Here is an 8,621-nt window from a genome sequence, read left to right on the forward strand (position 1 = left end):
TTGGGAGGCCGAGGTGGGCGGATCACTAGGTCAGGAGTTCGAGACCAGCCTGACCAACATGGCGAAAACCCCATCTCTACTAAAAATACACAAATTAGCTGGGCATGGTGGCTTGTGCCTGTAATCCCAGCTACTCAGGAGGCTGAGGCAGGAGAATCGCTTGAACCCGGGAGGAGGAGGTTGCAGTGAGCTGAGATTGCACCAGTGCACTCCAGCCTGGGCGACAGAGTGAGACTCCGTCTCAAAAGGAGAAGAAAAAAAAAGATTTGTAGGCTGGGTGGGGAGACTGGACAAATTTTCTTTTTTCTTTCTTTCTTTTTTTTTTGAGACAGGGTTTTGCTCTGTTGCCTAGGCTGGAGTGTAGTGGCATGATCATGGCTCACTGCAACCTCCACTTACCGGCTCAAGCGATCCTCTGAGTAGCTGGGACTACAGGCGCACACCATCATGCGCAGCTAACTTTTGTATCTTTTTTGGTAGACACAGGGTTTCCCCATGTACTGGTCTTGAACTCCTAGGTTCAAGCGATCCGCCCACCTCAGAGCCACAGTGTTGGGATTACAGGTGTGAGCCAGCACGTCCGGCCACTGAACAAATTTTAAAACAGAACTCCCCCTTCACCCTTGGAGGGCACATCTTTCAGGGGCTACTCATTAACTACAGGGAAAAAGCCTTGGCTTTGTCATTTCACTCCCAACCTAAATTATAAGTTATTGCCATTCTTTGGACACCCTGAGATGCCCTTCCTGTCTTGATATGCAAAATCCATCCCCCTCAAAAATATTTTTCCATCTTCCCACCTGCAAACTCTTATTTACCCTTCAGAACCCAGGTCAGCCTCCTTTACAAAGCCCTTTCTGACTGTCTGGATAGACGTAGTCGTTTCCATTCTCTGTCCTCTCACAGCGTCATATGCACACTCATCTCCTCTGCTTCACACATGGCAGCCCCTCGGTGCTAAAGGGTGGCAGAGCTTCCTGCTTACAGACAGTGGCACCATGGACTAGAGTGGAGCACAGTGGACAGGACTGACAGGTAATGAGGAGGGAACTCCACAGGATGTGGTGATGGGGCTGTGGGTGGTGTGGGAGGCCAGTGTCTTGTGACTCCTGGGTTTCTGGCTGTTAAGTCTCCCTCCCTCCCAAACTGAGAGCTCCTGGAAGGTGGAAGCATATCTTGTTTACTTCTTCATCCCCTGCAGACCTGGTTGAGGGAATTCCTTCAACACTGGGGCAGGCCTGAACCTGCTAGAAAGTAATATCAGTGAGTCCAGCCAGGATAGTTTGGGGAATACAGGCAGAGAATCAAGCTAGGCCTAGCAAGGGGTAGTGGATGGTGTTCAAGAACTTTCATTACAAGTTGCCTCCTGTTGCTGGCTCTCAGCTCCTAACCTGCTCCCCCACTTCCCACCACCCTCTTTCTATAGGTGAGCCAATGCCCAATGGACACCAGAAAGTCTGAGGTTTGACCAAGCCCTGTCTCAACGTCTCTAATCCTAGTGCTTTGGGAGGCCCAGGCAGGAGGGACCCTTGAGACCAGTAGTTCAAAGTGAGACCCCATCTCTACAAAAAAATTTTAAAAATTAGCAAGATGTAGTGGCACATGCCTATAGTCCTAGCTATTCAGGAGGCTGATGAGGGAGGATTGCTTGAGCCCAGGATTTTGAGTCTGCCGTGAGCTATGATCACGCCCACACCAGCCCAGGTGACACAGTGAGAATGTGTCTCAAAAAAAAAAAAAAAAAAAAAAAAAAGTGGCCAGGTGCAGTGGTTGACCCCTGTAATCCCAGCACTTTGGGAGGCCAAGACAGATGGATCACCTGAGGTCAAGAGTTCAAGACCAGCCTGGCCAACATGGTGAAACCCTGTCTCTACTAAAAATACAAAAATTAGCCAGGTGTGGTGGCTGGCGCCTATAATCCCAACTACTCGGGAGGCTGAGGCAGGAGGATCGCTTGAACCCAGGGGGCGGAGGTTGCAGTGAGCTGAGATCACACCACTTCACTCCAGCCTGGGCAACAGAGAGAGACTCTGTCTCAAAAAAAAAAAAAAAAAAGTCTGAGGTTTGAAAAACTATCTTTGAGATCTAATTCTACCCGTGCTTACCACCCCTTGACCTCAGTTAAGTCACTTCTCCATGGGCCTGCCTGCCCTGGCAGAGCTCTACCCCCCAACCCTGCACCCTTCACACACACACACACACACACACGCACACAGAGTGGATGGCATATATAGCTGTTCATTACATAGCCATGGTCACCACGAGAGAGTGGACATCAGACAATCTAGTCCATTGTCCGGAGGTGGCATTTGAATCCTGGCTGTGACACTTCTTGGCTGTGTGACCTTGGGCAAAGAATTTGAGTCCTCACACCTTAGTTTCTCATCTGTTATGAGGTCATAATAATAGTAGTGACCTCCTAGGTCTGTTGTAGGGAGTAAACCATGTAAAGCACCTCAACTCTGACGGGTAAGTTGAATTATTATTGTTCACATTAGTGGTCATGTTATTATTGATAATTTTACTTCCACTAAAGAAATAGAAACTTTCTGGGTCAGAGCCTGACTAGCCTGGCAGGGGGCCCAGGGAGGAAAGGGGCCCCAAGCCTCGGGCAGGAGAGTAGCAGTAAGGTCAGCAGCCCAGAGCCTTTGGTCTGCGGGTTGGCAAGGACCATGCAGAAGAGCAGGGGGGTCAGTGGGGGTGGTGATGGGTGGGGAGAGAGAGAAAGCAAGCTTCAGCTGTGGCCAGAGAACAAGCTCCCAGGGAACAGAAAGTCTGCAAACCGGTCTGGGCAGTCCCAGAGCCAGGCTGGGTTAGCTGGTACAGGCTGGCATCTGGTAGGGAGAAGGCTGCCCATAGTACAGCTGCCCTTGGGCACTGCCCGAGACCTCCTCTCCCATCTAGGAAGCACTGTCAGGGACTCTCCAGGCATGGCCTGTGACAGCCCTTCCAGGTCTGAGAGAGAGAGAGAAAGGCTGCTTTAGGGAAATCTAGGGCACACACTCTACTACTAAAAGCCATACCACACCACTTAAAGTCCAACAGAGCTGGATTTCAAACCCCACTCCCACAAGGGTAACAACATCATTCAATGGCCAAAGGATAGTCTTTTCAATAAGTGGTGCTGGGAAAAACTGGATATCCATGTGCAAAAGAGTGAAGTTGGACCCTTACCTTCTATCATATAAAAAAATTAACTCAAAATAGATGAAACACATAAACCTAAGAACTAATGCTATAAAACTCTTAGAAGAAAATATAGGGGAAAATCTTCATGACATTTAATTTAGCAGTAATTTCTTGCGTATAAATATCAAAGGCACAGGCAAAAAAAAAGAAAAAATAGATAAATTGGACTTCATCTAAATGAGAAACTTTAGTGCATCAAAGGACACTATCAACAAAGTGAAGACAACCTACAGAATGAGACAAAGTATTTGCAAGTCATATATATATGATAAAGGATTAATATCCAGACCATATAAGGAACATTTACAGCACAGTGGGTCACGCCTGTATTCCAAGCACTTTGGGAGGCCAAGGTGGGTGGATCACGAGATCAGGAGTTCGAGACCAGCCTGGCCAACATAGTGAAACCCCATCTTTACTAAAAATACAAAAAATTAACTGGGCCTGGTGGCAGGCGCCTGTAATCCTAGCTACTCAGGAGGCTGAGGCAGGAGAACTGCTTGAACCCAGGAGGCAGAGGTTACAGTGAGCTGAGATTGCACCACTGCACTCCAGCCCCAGTGACAATGCGAGACTCTCTCTCTCTCTCTCTCTCACACACACACAGAAAGAAAATTTAAAATTCAACAACAAAAAGCAACTCAATTCAAAAATGGGCAAAAGATTTGAATAAACATTTCTCCAGAGAAGTATACAAATGGTCAACAAGCACATGAAATGTTGCTCAACACCACAAGCCATTAGGAAAATGCAAATCAAAACTGTAATTTATACCACTTCACATCTATTAGGATAACTATTATTTAAAAAACAAAACGAACAAACAAACAAACAAAAAACAGAAAAGACCGAATGTTGACCAGGATACAGAGAAGCTGGAAGCCTCAGGCATTCCTGGTGGGAACAGAAAATGGTGCAGCTACTGTGGAAAACAGTCTGGCAGTTTCTCCAAAAGTTGTAATAGAATTATCTTGTGATTCAACAATTCCACTCCTATGTTTATATACCCACAAATAAAGGAGAAACTCAAACAGATATGTGTATACCAATGTTCATAGCAACATTATCCACAGTAACTAAAAGGTAGAAATAAATATTCAAATGTCCACCAACAGATAAATGGATAAACAAAACGTGGTATATTAATATAATGGAATATTATTTGGCTATAAAAAGGAATGAAGTACTCACCCATGCTGTGTTATGGATGAAACTTGGAAACATTATGCTAAATGAAATAAACCAGACACAAAGAGACAAATATTATATGATTCCAGTTAAGTGAGGTATCTAGATGGGGAAATTCATAGACACAGAAAGCAGAATAAAGGTTATCAGAGGATAGGGAAAGACTGAATGGGGAGTTAATGTTTAGTGGGTAGAGAGTTTCAGCTTGAGATGATGAAGACTTTCTGGACATAGATGGTAATGATGGTTGTATAACATTGTGAATGTATTTAATGCCAATAATAGTAGACTTAAACTGGTTAAAATGGTAATGTTTTTACATTATGTATATTTTACCACAATTTTTTTTGGGGGGGACAGAGTCTCGCTTTGTCACCCAGCTAGAGTGCAGTGGCTCAGTCATGGCCCACTAACCTTGACCTCCTGAGCTCAATCAGTCCTCCTAGCTCAGCCTCCGAAGTAGCTGGGACTACAGGTGCACCCTACCATGCCTAATTTTGTATTCACATTTAAAAGAAAACCTACTCTACCACTTACAGTATGATCTTGAGCAAGTCAATTAAGTGATCTGTGCCTCAGTTTCCTTAACGTTAAAAGGGGAATAATAATTGAGAGGATTAAAGATATCCCATAGTTGAAATGCCTGGGGCACAACAGTTGCTCAAGTATTTTTTCCCTTATTGCCGTTTTTTCCCCAAAACAAAAATAGCTTTATTTCTCTCCTTGATTGTAAAATGAACATACTCCTTGTAAAAACATGCTTCTCAGGCAATATCTAACATAGAGAAACAAGTTTTAAAAAACATAAGGTTGGCCAGGCAAAGTGGCATAGGCCTGTAGTCTCAGCTACTTGTACTTGGGAGGCTGAGGTGGGAGGATGGCTTGAGTCCAGGAGTTGGAGGCTGCAGGGAGCTATGATAGTGCCATTGCACTTCAGCCTGGGTGACAGAGCAAGACCCTATCTCTAAAACTAGTTTTATTTATTTATTTATGTATTTATTTACTTTGGAGACGGAGTCTTGCTATGTCACCCAGGCTGGAGTGCAGTGGCGTGATCTCAGTTCACTGCAACCTCTGCTTCCTGGGTTCAACTGATTCTCCTGCCTCAGCCTCCCGAGTAACTGGGACTACAGGCGCCTGCCACCACACGACTAATTTTTGTATTTTTAGTAGAAATGGGATTTCATCATGTTGGCCAGGCTGGTCTCGAACTCCTGACCTCAGGCGATCTGCCCACCTCAGCCTCCCAAAGTGCTAGGATTACAGGCATGAGCCACCACACCCAGCCATGTCTCTAAAATATAAAAATAAAAAAATTAACAAACAAAAACCAAGAAATAACAGGATCCCATCGTTTAAAGAAAACCAGATATAATTTTGATACATATCTTTTCAGACATTTTTTTCTATTTCCATACATGTGCATACACACAGACATAACTTTATATTAAGTAAACAGCATTCTTTAGATAAAGCAAAAAAGTGTAATATTTTAAAATAAAATATAGAACAGAACATGACAGTGCAATAAACAAATGCAATAGTCTACCAATATAAACACATCCTAAAATTTTAAGAAAATTTAGAATAGTCTGTATGATTTCAGATTCCTGACCTTGGAAATTTACATTCTAGTAGTGTGGGGGAGTTGGGGAGCACAACAGATACATTTTTTTCTGAACAAAAAACAAGATGCTTTCCACATGCTATGTTGTAGCTTTCCCTTTCAGTCCATAAAATACCTTTCCAACATCCTTATTGACTTTTCAAATGTATTACTTAAAGTACTTCTTAAGACACGTTTGCATTTTGACACCGTGTGTGGGTTTCTGCAGTGGAGTAACTGGATTCTCTTTTTCTTGCTTTTGGCCACACACTGAATTTAGTGTGCTGGTGACCGTCATGCTGCAGCAGGAATTCTCAAAGTACCTTCTTCACGACACCATTTCTTCAGCATGCTTCAGCCTATGAGACTCCTTTGGCAGGCAGCATAGATTCCAGAAAGATGCCTCAAACATTCTCCTCTTAAGGCTTCACTGAGAATTTGTTAAAGGAACATCGAAGGCTCTGATCAGTCTTGCAGTAAAGAAATCGGTTTAATTTTGTTTCATTCAGTTGTCTCTTCTTTATATGAACACTGAACACTTTGGCCACGTAACCGGAGTGACATGGATATTTGATAAGCATGTGTGTCAGTCATTGTGTATAAAACACCCATGGGAAACACTGCAGTCAGGCATTTACTAAAACGGAAAGGGGCTGCGTTTCTGACCGGTGGGGTTTTAGGATGCTGTCACTAGAGATGTTGAAACCTCTGTTTTATTTCTGAAAATATTGGGAATAAAAGTCTTAATAGCAGAAAAAGGGGCTGTCTAAAAGATATTATTTTTGAGAAACTCAGGGAAAAGAGAAGACATGGATAGTAAACACCAATGGGAAATGGTTCATCTTCACTAATAATCAAAGTTAATGAAAATTAAAACAGATTTGGGGCACTTTCTGACATTTACTAAAAAAAATATGGGGAGTTGGGAGGGAAATGCAAAATGGTATTCCTAGTGCTGGAAAGGTTGTAATAAAACTCACATAGTTTGTTTCAGTGGTTACAATGACAGCGTAAATTTACGCAACCTATTGGAAGGCAGTATGTAGCAAGAACCACAAAGATAATTATCTCTTTGACATAGTAATCCCACTGCTAGCAATCTATCCTAAGAAAATATTGAACAGAAAGCTTACACTGAAGTACCAGCAACAACAGTAAAATGCTGGCTGTCTCTTTTGCTAAAGTTTCACATAAAAGGTATGAGATGAGGTAGAAATGTCCTGTTGGAGGTGACTAAGTACACTGGGAAATATTAAGAAGCGGATATTCGTGCGTTTGAATTCCCTGAGGAATTTTTAAAACACAGAGTCCAAGGCTGGTATCACATTTGTGCAAAATCAGTCTTTGGCTCTCTACCTAAATGACTACATTTGGCTTCCCTCTTCCAATTCCCTATTTGTCATTTCCAGTGTCAGATTCTCTCTGTTTCCAGTTTAGAGTCCAGAAAGGGAGAATCTGATTGGAAGATATTCTTATGTGCCACGTCACAGGTCACCGGCCAGCCGATGAAATCAGCTTGCTTTGTGGTCAGTGCCCAGCCCTGATCCCACCACTGTAGATGGTTGAGCAGGGTCGTACAAAATACAGTCCCCTATGCCTGCCTGCCTCTGTCTTCTCAGTAGGGCCAATGGACGAGACAGTTTGCTCTGGTTGCAAAGGCAATCAGAAAAACATCTTGTAGCTCTTTTGGGGGAAAAAGCAGATTACATCATCCCACATTTCCAGTTGATAAGAAATCCAACTGACTCTTTAGCTTGGGTTACAGAAGAAAATCTAGGTGAACCAGCCTGCCTTACTGGGCCAAGTATTCTAAGAGAGAGAGATAAATACTGCATAGCCATGTAATAAACAACCACTGAGACAATTAGCAAATATAACCTCCAGTAGCATGGGCTTTGGCCTCCCACAAATTTCAGAAATGTTGCCTTCACTCGGGTCAGCGTTTTAAGTAGCACTTTCCCAAATTATGTTAGCAAATTAGCAGTTTGGAATATCCTGCTCAGCTTCAGAGATCCTTGCCAACCTCATCCTGCTCAGAGAAAGCCAGGCACAGTCTTTTCTTCTTATTATTTTTTTTCGAGGCAGAGTTTCGTTCTTGTTGCCCAGGCTGGAGTGCAATGGCAGGATCTCGGCTCACTGCAACGTTCGCCTCCCAGGTTCAAGCAATTCTCCTGCCTCAGCCTCCTGAGTAGCTGGGATTACAGGTGCCCACCATCATGCCCAGCTAATCTTTTGTATTTTTAGTAGAGATGGGATTTCATTATGTTGGCCAGGCTGGTCTCAAACTCCTGACCTCAGGTGATCCACCCACCTCGGCCTCCCAAAGTGCTGGGATTACAGGCGTGAGCCACCGCGCCAGGCCATGCACAGTCTTTTCAAAGCAGATCGTGTAATGTTTCCTCTTGCTAAAGTTTGGCCAGTGCAGTAGGGTTAACTGAGGAGGGGCCTCTGTATTGGAGCTGCCAGACTGATGAACGAGAAGCCTGAATGTCCAGGGATGGAAGATAAAAGAGGAACCCAGGCAGAGGTAAAGATGCCCTCTTTCCCTCAGCATCTCAAGGCCAGCGAACTTCTTGCTGTGCTATCTAATATGACAACCACTAGCCACCTGTGGCTATTTAAATTTAATGAAACAAAA

General features: G+C 43.8%; 1 long non-coding RNA gene across 1 annotated transcript; it reads left to right on the plus strand.

Annotated features, from left to right (window-relative positions):
- Positions 1-2,283: 2,283 nt before the first annotated feature.
- Positions 2,284-6,481, plus strand: LOC129047986 (uncharacterized). The gene is made up of 2 exons (XR_008509938.2): positions 2,284-2,469; positions 6,264-6,481. It is a non-coding gene; the product is annotated as an uncharacterized LOC129047986 (long non-coding RNA).
- The last annotated feature ends 2,140 nt before the right edge of the window (positions 6,482-8,621 follow it).

The sequence above is a fragment of the Pongo abelii genome, chromosome 13 (assembly GCF_028885655.2).
Source record: "Pongo abelii isolate AG06213 chromosome 13, NHGRI_mPonAbe1-v2.0_pri, whole genome shotgun sequence".
In the NCBI taxonomy this organism is placed as follows: Eukaryota; Metazoa; Chordata; class Mammalia; order Primates; family Hominidae; genus Pongo; species Pongo abelii.